A 12071-nucleotide genomic window follows, 5' to 3' on the forward strand; every position below is an offset into this window, starting at 1 on the left:
TGCACTTGGCCACTGCTGCCTGCTGACACCTGCTGTCCACTGCCCCGCAACTTGAACTCAGTGGTCCCACAGCGCGTGCACACTGCGCCCTCGTGTGGGGGAGACGTCAAGTGCAGGGGAAACTTGCACCCTGGAAGAACATGGTTCACGGACTTGAATCCTAACCAGGACTGAACTAGATCAGGCTACTAGATGCCCTGGATTACTTATCGGCAAAATGAGGATGAAATAGAATCTAAGTCATCAACGTTCATAGTTACTAGTGTGTAAAGATAAAATAATAATGATATTAAAAGCATACCTTTTCTGTCTGGCATAACACAACTTAAAGGCTGTGCTGGATGCTTCTGGCAATTAAATGAAACAAAAGGTAAATATTTGCAGATGACAGGTGTATATGTTCTTTCGAGACTATCAGTGAAAACAGGAACTCGAGATAATAAGAGCAGACGTAGAGCCACAATGTCAGATTTCTGGGAAGTGGATTAGCCAGCTCTGTACAGAATGGAACAAAACCCCAAAACTTTCTTTGATACAGGGAAGGATTTAAGACAAACTAAAAGGTATATGGTGTTCTCATATTTAACACTTAAATTTCCTAAACATTTCTTCCAGAGTCCCTTTGAAAGAGTGAAGAAAAAATGGAGAAAAGGCATTTTAAGAAGATAAATACCAGAAAAGTGTGGCTTACAATATTAAAATAAGTATCAAAATTAAACAATAAGATACAGCAGCTTGTGTTGCAGATCTGGAGGCTGAGGCAGGAGAATCAATGCCACTTTGGGGACAGTTTGAACTGCATGGTCAACCAGTGTTGCTGTATAAAATACTGTCTCAACACATCATATTAAGTTTGCATACGCTGGGCCTAGGGAGTGGCACTATAAGGTGTGGCCTTGTTGGAGGAAGTGTGTCACTGTGGGGGTGAGCTTGGAGACCCTCCTCCTAGCTGCCTGAGGATGCTCAGTCTGTTCCTGGCTTCCTTCTGATGAAGATGTAGAACTCTCAGCTCCTCTTACACCATGCCTGCCTGGATGTTGCCATGCTGACACCTTGACGATAATGGACTGAACCTCTGAACCTGTAAGCCAGCTCCAATTAAATGTTGTCCTTTATACCACTTGCCTTGATCATGGTGTCTGTTCACAGCAATAAGACCCTAACTAAGACATCGTCCTTAGTGTTGTATAAACCGGATCTGGCAGCTCAGTCTTGTAACCCCAGCACCCAAGAGTGAAGGCAAAGGATCAGAAGTTCAAGGCCATCCTCAGCTTTTCAGGGCCAACCTGGGATGTGTGAGATTCCATCTACACAAAAACATAAAACTAGACTTAAGAAGGCTAACATTTTAAATTAGAAATGAGGGAAACAGATGACTGAAGCCAAGATAGATTTAAGGAAATGTGGGTAAATGAGTCTAGAACCTTGGGGTGAGGAAGGGCTCCCTGAGTGAGCATGGACAGGAAAGCAGGACTGAAAATTATCACGAGCATTGAAAGAACAGTAACAGTTGTCACCGACTGACCTAGGGCTTTCTGCACAGCCCCGGGAGAGCTATGTCACATGGACTGTCTTACACAATGTTAGTCTGACGGGGTTTGACACTGTGAGGACTATACACTGTCTGGAACCCTGTAACAATGGCGAGTGACGTAACGTGCAGAGGTAAGCAATCGGCCATGAGTGAAGGCAGGTTTTGAACTTGAGTCCCTCTGATTCCACAGCTACAAACCTCACTTCTAAGCGACGGTGTTTCTCAATAGACTGGAATTGCCCACAGAAAAGTTTGACACCTATAATAAAAAAATACTATAAGCTATATAAAACAGGGGATGATATATGGTATAGCAATACAATACATGATATATAATATATGACATTATGTATATGATATATGACATATATGATGTAACAGTGAAACATTAATGAGCTTAATGTTTTTGAGTGAGCATGGGTAATAATAATGGCAAGATGACTAGGGCTCATAATTAGATAATAATTAAAAACTGGAAATTGAGAATTAGGGTGTGTCACTGGTAGTATAGCATGTTCTTAGCACACCTAAAGTCCTGGGTTTAATTCCTGGTACCACTACTCAAATTCAGAAGGCTCAATATCTGGGTAAACACACAAATCCTCTTCCTCCATTTTTTCTCTGAAGTTCTTGTGAATTGCATGTTTTTTTAAAAATTAAATTTGGGCTACAGGGACCGCCCAACAGCTCAGCTTGCTAAGTGCGAACTTTGCTCCCTCCCCCCGTCATAGAAAAGAGATATTTTTCCCATATATACATCCTGGTTATGGTTTTTGTTCCCTTTCCTCATCCCAGTTTCTCCCACTTCCCCTCTTATCCCAGCCCCTTTCTGTAGGTCCTTAGTTCTTATCTCCAGAACCCACATAGACCCACCTCTGTATCCAGATGAGGAGCAGAGGGAGGAACAATCAGAAGTCCGTAGTCAGCTGGCCTGGTGTCTCCAACATGGACCAATAAAGACACTGCTTCAAACAAGACAGAAGGCAGGGGCTCATACCCAAGGCCGTAGGTTGTTCCCTGACTTCCACACCAGTGCTTTGGTATGTTCTCTCTCTCTCTCTCTCTCTCTCTCTCTCTCTCTCTCTCTCTCTCTCTCTCTCTCTCACACACACACACACACACACACACACACACACACACACACACACACACAGCAGTCCTTTTTATATTGAGTCAGGCGCACCGGGGTAGAACAAAAGCTAAAGTTGTGATTTTGATTCACATGGTTGATAACATGTATAGATGATATGTTATAGACAGATTTAATATAAATCTACAGGGCTGGGGGAGAGGTAACTTGATAAAGTGCTTGATACACAAGCGTCAGACCTGAGTTCAATTCCCAGAATCTACATAAAAAGCCAGATAAAATGACACATTTGTGATCTCAGAACTGAGAAGGCAGAGACGGGGGATCTCTGGATCTTATTGGTCATCCAGCCTAACCCTAGGTTCCAATGTGAGATCCTGTCTCCGTGGACAAGAGCAGGTTAAAGATGGATTTGTGATCTTTGTGGTAATCACTACAAGACAAAGCCCCTGTGTAACTGCCCTCTCCACACAGCTCTGGAGACTGACCTGCAAAGAATGCCTGATATCAAAGCTACCCTGAGAAGCTTTATCTCAGAGGAGGCTGGATCTCCAATGGCAACCTGGGAAAGGAATGAGTCCTCCAGAAGGACAGGAGGATCTGTCTGTCACAGTATGCTAACAGAGAAAGATACATTTTTGTTCTTTTTTTTTCAACTACAGGTGAGACACCAGATCATTAATTTCCCTATAAATGTGTTCTCTGCTGCTCAAAAACTTGCTGAACACAATTCCTGAATACATTAAAAGCCTCTTTGGGTTTTTTTTTCTACTACAGAAAGAGACGATGTGCGATCATGTATTATACACCTGAACACTTCCTGCTGGGTTCAAATAAAGGATATTGCAGTGTGAACACACACACACACCAGAGAGAGAGAGAGAGAGAGAGAGAGAGAGAGAGAGAGAGAGAGAGAGAGAACCTGTCGCTACATATATAGGAATTTGTCTACCTCTAAAGCAAGAGTCTTGTCCAGATTTGATAAACTTAGTTCTGCCTCAAGGAAACATAAGATTTCAGTCACGAGGTCATCTATATAGCAGGGCTGAGACCTCATCGTAAACCTTGAGGGTGGGGGGAACTCCAATCTCTTTGATCTAAGGGGGGGTTCTATTTTTCTAGCGGGCCCTCCGTAAAGCTTGGATTTGAAACAGGGACTGAATGTCACGAGTAATTTCGTCCCAAACGTCTCCTGCACACTGCTGGGAAGTTTCGGTAAGTCAAAACATTCGCAACCCAGAATGTCTGGCTGTGAAAAGAAGGGGTTTTCCAGAAGAAAAGCAAGTGAGGGGGCTCTGTGTGTGGCTGTGCTGGAGGAGATACAATAATGGAGCTGACCAGGTACAAACGCCTTCACAGCTTACAGACAACTGAGTGATAACACTGGTGGAGCTCCCACAGTGAACTGGTTCCCTTTCCAACACCCCCAGAAGTGGTGAGTTTTGTGTTTTATAAAAAAAGAAAGGCCAGGGATATGCTTGGTAGGGGCGCGGCATGGTGAGGTGGAAGGGGGTGCCTCTGCGGGTCCATCCTGAAGCATCCCTTCCCTATGAGGTACCAGTCATATGACGGACGTAGTATAGAATAAGAGTTATTTAGGGCATGGGGAGGGAAGTTGAAGGGGTATTAGAAACAGAGATAGGCAGAGGGAGGGAGGGAAAAAGAGGAGGGAGGGAGGGAGGAGGGAGAGAGAGGAGGGAGAGGGTGAGGGAGAAGGAGAGGGAGAGGGTGAGGGAGAGAGATTGAGAGAGAGGGGCCCGCAGCCCCTTTTATACTGAGCCAGGCATACCTGGCTGTTACCAGGTTACTACGGGGTGGAGCCTAGAAGAAATGCTAACCATGAGTATCTGGGAACATTCTGAACCAGGACCAAGAACCTCCTCACCTCCATTGTTCCTGCCAGCAAGGACAGGAGGTGTTACCCTGTGCCCTTTTCTTTCAGTGAAGCATGAACTGGTCAGTGGTCCATGGGGATCTTGTTCTTGTGTTTTGAACGGGAAATTTACCCAAAGATGTTCCCCTTATCTTTGGTTGGTTTGGGAAGAGCTCCCAACACAGCCTTGGAAATGCAAGACTGTGTTCAGTCACGGTCCTCCAGGCCTCTGTGGTGTTTTCTTGTCGTTTATGTGCGTTCACACTACCAATCAAAATCCGGGGCCCCACGCCTGCGCCCCAGACTCTCTACCACTGAGTTGCGCCTACGCAGCTCCTTTGCTTTTGAGGAGAGACTTTACAAAGTGAGTAGAGAGGCTCTTTAATTTTGATCTACTCTCACCGAGAGACAAAAACAGAACAGAACAAAACAAACAAACAAAACAAGCCCATGATATGATAATTCTGTTCTTTGTTGCTTTGTTGGGAAGTGGGTGTTTTGTTGTAAGATAGGATCTCTGACCTCAAACTCTCTCTGTAGCCAAGGGTCGCTTTGCCTCCTGCTTCTGCTCCCCACAAGTAAGCACTTGCCACCACACCCAGACTTCTGCAGTTCTGGAGATGAAACCAGGAGCTTCTTATATGTCGCATAAGCACTTACAGGACTGCTCCTCCGGCCCCATGGTTCGGTTTTTAATAAAGGATTGTTCCGTAGCTCCACGCATGAAACCCTGTAACTACACTGAGAAACTGTTTCTCAGTGGAAGGCCACCGCTTCCCATATGTAACTTCTGTTCACGGTTATGTTGACTGGGTAAAGAGAAAGCAGTCTAAGCTAATATTTGTGAGCACCGCTCTTGAGGTGAATGAGCCAGATGATGAATAGAATGAATGAATGAGGGCAGGGGCAGAGTGGGGACAAGGGGTGGGGCTTCAGCATCTCCAGCACTTTAAGCTAAGGCAGCTTGAGGCAAAGTGTGGGAGAAGCTAGCTGAGAGGATGAGAATTGTGAATTTGACTCTGGACACTCCCTTTTAATCCTAAAGAACACGGTAGACCTTGTCCACCCCCCCACCATGTTGGTTTGAATGAGGCCTTCCCTGTACTCTTGAGCGTCTGAATATTTGATCCCCAGTTGGTAATACTGTTTGGGTAGGTTTAGGAGGTGTGGCCTTGCTGGAGGAAGTATGTCACTGGGGGCAGACTTTGGGGTTTCCCAAGCCATGCATGGTTTTTAGTGCACCCTTTCCGCTTCCTGGTTGTGGCTCCTGAGGCCAGCCCTCAGTTGCTGTTCCAGCTGCCATTTTGCCTGCTGCTCTGCTTCCCGCCATGATGGTGATGGGGAGAGTAAGCCCCAAACAGAGTCTTCATTCTAGACAATGCTGTGGTGACGGTGTTTTACCACAGCCATTGAAAAGTCATCAAGATGTAGTTTTGCCATAAGGAACAAATAATTATAATTTGGGGGGGGGAGTTGTGAAAACAATAGATACTGCCTACACTGTGGTTATAATCGTGTAGCTTAAGTTCACAGGTAAGGGCGTGGTGTAGACACCATGGAATCTGTCACCGTTGTTTTGGTACAGAGTAAGCCTAGCCTTGTTATTCAGAATTTCAGTAACCTTAGCTTTCATATTTTACAGTTTTGTGACGCTCCTCATTAAAAGATAAAATTTAGTTCTTTTGAGAATTTGCTTAAGAATTAAGAATGGTTTCTTTTTATTTGTACGGTTTTTCTGAAGTAGCCTGTAAGCTTGTATGATTTGTAAGCTTTGCTTTGGTTGGTCCACGGCCACACTCCACTCCTCTCCCACCTCCCTGTTTTCACTACACTGCTGTTCACATTCACACAGGAATTCCCTTCTCCTTTGGAATCTCATGCATTCCGTTGTCTTCCCCGACACCCTCCCTTAAAGTGTCTCTTCTTTCCCATCTCGTGGACCCTTTCCCAGTTCCTCGGTCTCTACCCCCGTTTACCCTCTAACAGGCGCACGCACGTACTTAACAATTAGCAGCTGGGAGTCACCTAGGAGAGAACACGTGGCCGGCCACCTGCCATCTGTCTTCCTGGGCCTTCACCTTGCTTAAAACAATGTTTCCTACTTCCATCCTTTTTCTTATAACTCTATTTTTTAAAAGATTTTTACTTTTTATTTTTATTGCATGTATATGAGTGTTTTGCCTCTACATATGTAAGTGAACCATAAATTCACCTGGCGTTGCAGAGGCCGGAAGAAAGCATCAGACCCCCTGGAACTGGAGTGAAAGAGAGATGTGAGCTGCCATGTGGGGGCTGGGAACCAAACCCATTTTGGTGGGAGCAAACCAAGCCCACTTGCTCTTCCTCTGCGAGAACAGCCAGTGCTCTTAGCTATTGAGCCAAGCCCCCGGCTCCCCCACTTCATACTGAATTCTGTGTGAGTAGAATCCTGTGGTGATGTTCTACGTTCCCATTATCCACCCTTCTGTGGACGGACATGTAAGCCGACTCCGTTCCCTTTCTACTGTGAGAAGAGCAGCAGTGTACACGGATGTACAAGGATCTCTGTGGCAGGATGTACAGCCCTTTGGAGGCTGAGCATGGAGGTGGCTCACACCTTTAGTCTCTGAACTTACGAGGCAGAGGCAGACAGGTCTCTGAGTTGTAGCGCCCCGAGAGTTGGGGCTGCACAGAGGGACGTTGTCTAAAAACCAAACAGTCACAGCCGCCACCGCAGGCTGGTTGCATGTGCAGGAGCAGTGTAGCTGAGTCTTGTGGTGATTCCAGTCTTAGGATGTGAGGAGCTTTCACACTAATAACCACAATGGCTGCACCAGGGACCTTTTCTCTCCCACCCCTCTCATCGCCAGTGTGTGCTGTCTTGATGACAGTCATTCTGACTGCGGCGAGATGGAATCTCAGAGCCGTGCTACTTTGCGTCTCTCTGGTGTCTTGAAAGTCGTTTCATATGCACTCACAGCTCTCTATTGGAGAGGGGTTTTTCTGTCTTTCTCTTTCATCACCTGATTCAGCAAGAGGAACCTGTTTTTTTCACAAGGTTTATAAATAAAATTTTATGTTGCCCGTGGTACCTTACAACACAGAATCCATTCTAAAGCATGTGCCTACCAGGAGACGCATGGAAAAAGACACTCTGTTCAGTCAATGATGCCAAGAGAACCAAATTCCTGCTGTGTCTTATACATTGCACAAAAAATGATTCAAAAGAAGTGAAAAAACCCAAGTGTAAAACCTGAAATCAGGACGCCTCTTCAGGAGGATGTAAGACTCTCACTGACACTAACTTTGGTAAGTTTTTTCTTTTCAAGATGAGTCTGACAATTCTAAAAGTAAACTTCACCGAATCTTACATAACTGTCTGAGATAAAACTGGAAGAGGGTCAGGGATGGGTGAGAGGGGACAGGGGGCCTCCTACCATCTGACTTGCAGGTTCACAGTTTGAGCCTCACTTATCGACTTTGTGCTTGTGACCAGATATGTCAGTCAACATCTAGCTATCTTAGGCTTTGCTCCTCCAAGAGTGTTTTTTTTAAGCTTCAACTCACAAATCAGAGACATTTAATTCGATACCAAAGAACGAAAAGTTGGATCTTGGGCTCTAGCCACAATGCGAAAATGGATGTCGTGCAACAAATAGGATAAAAGGTTTTGCTTTGTTTGGTTTGAGACAGGGTCTCCAACAGGGAGGTGCAGTTGAAAAACTGTTGGAAGTGTCACAGAGAACGATGCACCATCCTCCGAAAGCTGGCATGAGTTGGGAAGGGCAGTGCTTGCCTTAGTGCTTGGTATCCAAAGGCCACTTAAGGAGAGCTAAACATGGGCTGCTGTCGCCTGCAGATTTCAAAATATGCCTTAAAGGAATCTGGAAACTGTATGCACCATGTATAGAACAATGCTCGCGTGCACACACACGCACACATGCACGCATGCACCCACACACGTGCACACACAGAGGCATAAACACTCAAAATATCCCTTACTAGACTCTGTGTGTAATAAGACATCGCTTGCCCTTACGGAGGGAATCGGAGTTTGTACATCTTTTGAGATGAAGGGTCACTGGACCCAGAGTCAGCGTTTGATCAGCTGTGTCGCACATGGTGAGCGAGCTTCTCTCCGCCTAGCTCTCTCTGGAGCTGGAGAAGTCTGTCTTCCACAAATACTCGCTCAAGTACTCATCAACAGAATCCTCCTAAGACCAAGTTTTTAACGCTAGTATTTTTCAGCGTCTGCCTTACATAAGGTGTAGATCCAGTGGGGGTGGGGTTACTAGCAAGAGGAGACACTAACATAGGTGTTTAAAATGCTTCCATATTGAGTCAGTGGGATAGCTCAGCAGTTAGTGGCACTTGTTGGCCAAGCCTGGTGACCTGAGTTTGCCATCTGGGATCTACATGAAGGTAGAATGAGAGATCTGATTCCACAAAGTTGTCCTCTGCCCGTCACATATTAGCAACACATGCTTACACAAGTATGTCATGTATAGCAAACAATGTGTGTGTGTGTGTGCGTGCGTGCATGCGTGTGCACATATACACTCATAATTTTCAAAGGAGCATTAAGATCATTATTTATGAGTGCAATAAAATGCAGGATTCCAAACTATCAATTTTATGAAAATTGCCTTCATTGAAAGACTGATAATTTGGGGGAAGGTTAAACTTGTTAAGAATTTGATGCCCAAAGGCCTTATTCCTTACAAAATTAAGCCTTAAAGAGGACCAATGCTCAATTTTCATCAACCATGTGTAATTCCAGTTCTGGGAGACCCTGGCCCTCTTCTGACCTTTGAGAGCACATCTACACACATGGTAGACAGACATACATGTAGGCAAATAAATAAAAATCTTTAAAAAAAATAAGAATCATTAAAACTCTTTAAAAATTAAGTTAAGCCTCAGCTAATCATCAATTTGCAAATACAGACTCCCTGCTTGAAATTTCCTGTGTGGTGCTTTTAGCAGAAGAGTCTGCCTGTTGCTTATGTGATACATTTAGTTGTCCCATGCCTTAATTTCCTTAATACTGTCATTCTTCGGTTTTAAAAATTAAATAAATGGGGGCTGGGGATTTAGCTCAGTGGTAGAGCGCTTACCTAGGAAGCGCAAGGCCCTGGGTTCGGTCCCCAGCTCCGAAAAAAAGAACCAAAAAAAAAAAAAAAATTAAATAAATGTATTTTATTAAAACACTTCCCAAACAATTAGATATCTTCTTCTTGTTGTTATACAAAAGGAAACCCTAACAATTGATACTTGTGCTGGCTACTCTTATGTCGTCAGCTTGGCACACTAACCAGAGCTATCTGAAAGGAAGGAACATCAGTTGAGGGAAATGCCTCTATAAGATCCAGCTGTTAGACATTTTCTCAATTAGTAATTGATAGGGAGGACCCAGCCCTTTGCAGGCGATGCTATCCCTGGGCTGGTAGTTCTAGGTTCTATGAGCTGAGCAAACCATGATGAACAAGCCAGTAGGTAGCACCCCTCCATGGCCTCTGCACCAGCTTTAGCTTCCTGCCCTGTGTGAGTTCCTGTCCTGACTTCCTTTGGTGATGAACAACAGTGTGGATTCTCCTGCTTCTACCTCCCAAATGCCAGGACTACAGTACTGTGCGACCATGCCTAGGGCTTAGTACCTTTCTCATGTACACACACACGCGCACACACACACACGCACGTAACATTTGTGAGCTGACAGGAATTTATGAGAAATATGAATTTGCTTGAATACTAAGTAAACATTTTACTATGTGTATCAAAACATGTGTATCAAAGCTACGTGTACCAAAACATGATGCATTACATAAATCTATAGATATATATGTGTGTGTATATATATATACATATATACATATATATATATATATTCGAAAAAAGAATATGAGAATCCAATTTGAAACAAAAATATATAAACACCAGTCACGGAAACGAGAACATGTGACTTTATCATCAGCAGCTCTGACTTGCAGGGCAGGCTAACCCTGGATTTGAGAACGTAGCAGTGCTTGACTGGAGGTCAACAGGTGCTCAGGAGAGGCGCATCCCTGCATCAAAACTACTGGTTAGGGCCCATAAACATTACAATGAACTGAAGTCATAGTCATTAGGCACTTTGGCAATTACATCTTACCCCGCGAGATAATTGGATAATGGCTACGATGTAGAAAAATGGCTCCTCGTCACCATCTTGTCCGCACACACGGACACTATTAGCACTTTGCAAGATGTACTGCATCTGGTGACATTTTCATGTTCCTCCCGTCAGGGTCTAGCATCATTTGGAGAGGTGGCTTCATACATGTCCACCGAGCACCACAACAGGGGCATTGAGGTGCCTAAGTGTTCGTGAGCGTTGGGGTTTTCTTGGAAAAAAAAATACAGCTCTCCATTTTCATTCGATTCAAGTAGTCCGTTCTGTTCACAGCAGAGGTTGTAAACTGCGAGCGAGGAAATTAAATTCTGGCAAACAACTCTTCCCTCAGCTGGTGCACTAATTGAAAGTGAACCTAATGTCTTTGTTGAAGAGCAATCAAAGCACACAGAGTGAATGTGCGGTAGAGGAAACCATCCGGTGACCTTCAGAGTTCCCTACCAGTCTCCATAGCCGAACTCGGCAGACATATTCTCCCCGCAGCCGGCCAGCAAAGGTAGTTCACAGGGCACCACTCGCTAAAACCAAGTGGAATGAATGGAGGGTCAGGGTAATTTGCTGAGAGGTCTCATGGATGACAAACCCCAAACTTACCTTGTCCACAAGCTCCTGGAAATGAAATCAACATTAAAGCTAATAGCACAAAAATGACTCGTTTCCAGCCTGGGTTTTATTTTCATTGAAATACATCTTGAAAAAAAATGTTTTGTTTTGTTTTCAGTAGGAGAATAGAGGGTAGGATTTTCTTGCACTCTTTGGCAAAAGTCTATCGCAGAGAGATTGCCCTGCTGGCCCCCGCTGGGCTGTTCTCTCAGAGAAAGAGAAGGGAGAAGAGGCTGCCACCCCATCACGGTAGAGACTCTCAGTGCTGAAGAATTTGCAGCAGGATACTTGTTGAAGCTCAAACTCTAGACTATTGGAATTCACCTTACAGGCAACATTCTCCGAACAAAGGAAATCTGTCTTGGAGAAGCAAAAATTAATATTTAAAGTAGTTAATGCTGAAAGTGCCAGAAAGAAATGGAAAAAAAAATGTCTTCAAAGTAGCAGCTAGGTGAATGGCAAACTTCTGACAGAGAACTACTTTGCAGCTCCCTAGGATAGATAGTATTTGGAAAATGATCTTACCCTGTGAAGTGAACACACAGGGCCCAAAGCTTCGTACAAGCGCCAGTTTGGGTGTACCACACTTTGGTGACAACCACAAAGTTAACTCAATACACGTGGGAAACAGCTGCGCCTGGGTGGAGGGCAGGTTCCAAATACATCCAAACCATTTATTTTTCTATATAAGTACACTGTAGCTGTCTTCAGATACACCAGAAGAGGGCATCAGATCTCTTTACAGATGGTTGTGAGCCACCATGTGGTTGCTGGGAATTGAACTCATGACCTCTGGAAGAGCAGTCGGGTGCTCTTAACC

The sequence above is a fragment of the Rattus norvegicus genome, chromosome 16 (assembly GCF_036323735.1).
Source record: "Rattus norvegicus strain BN/NHsdMcwi chromosome 16, GRCr8, whole genome shotgun sequence".
Classification (NCBI taxonomy): domain Eukaryota; kingdom Metazoa; phylum Chordata; class Mammalia; order Rodentia; family Muridae; genus Rattus; species Rattus norvegicus.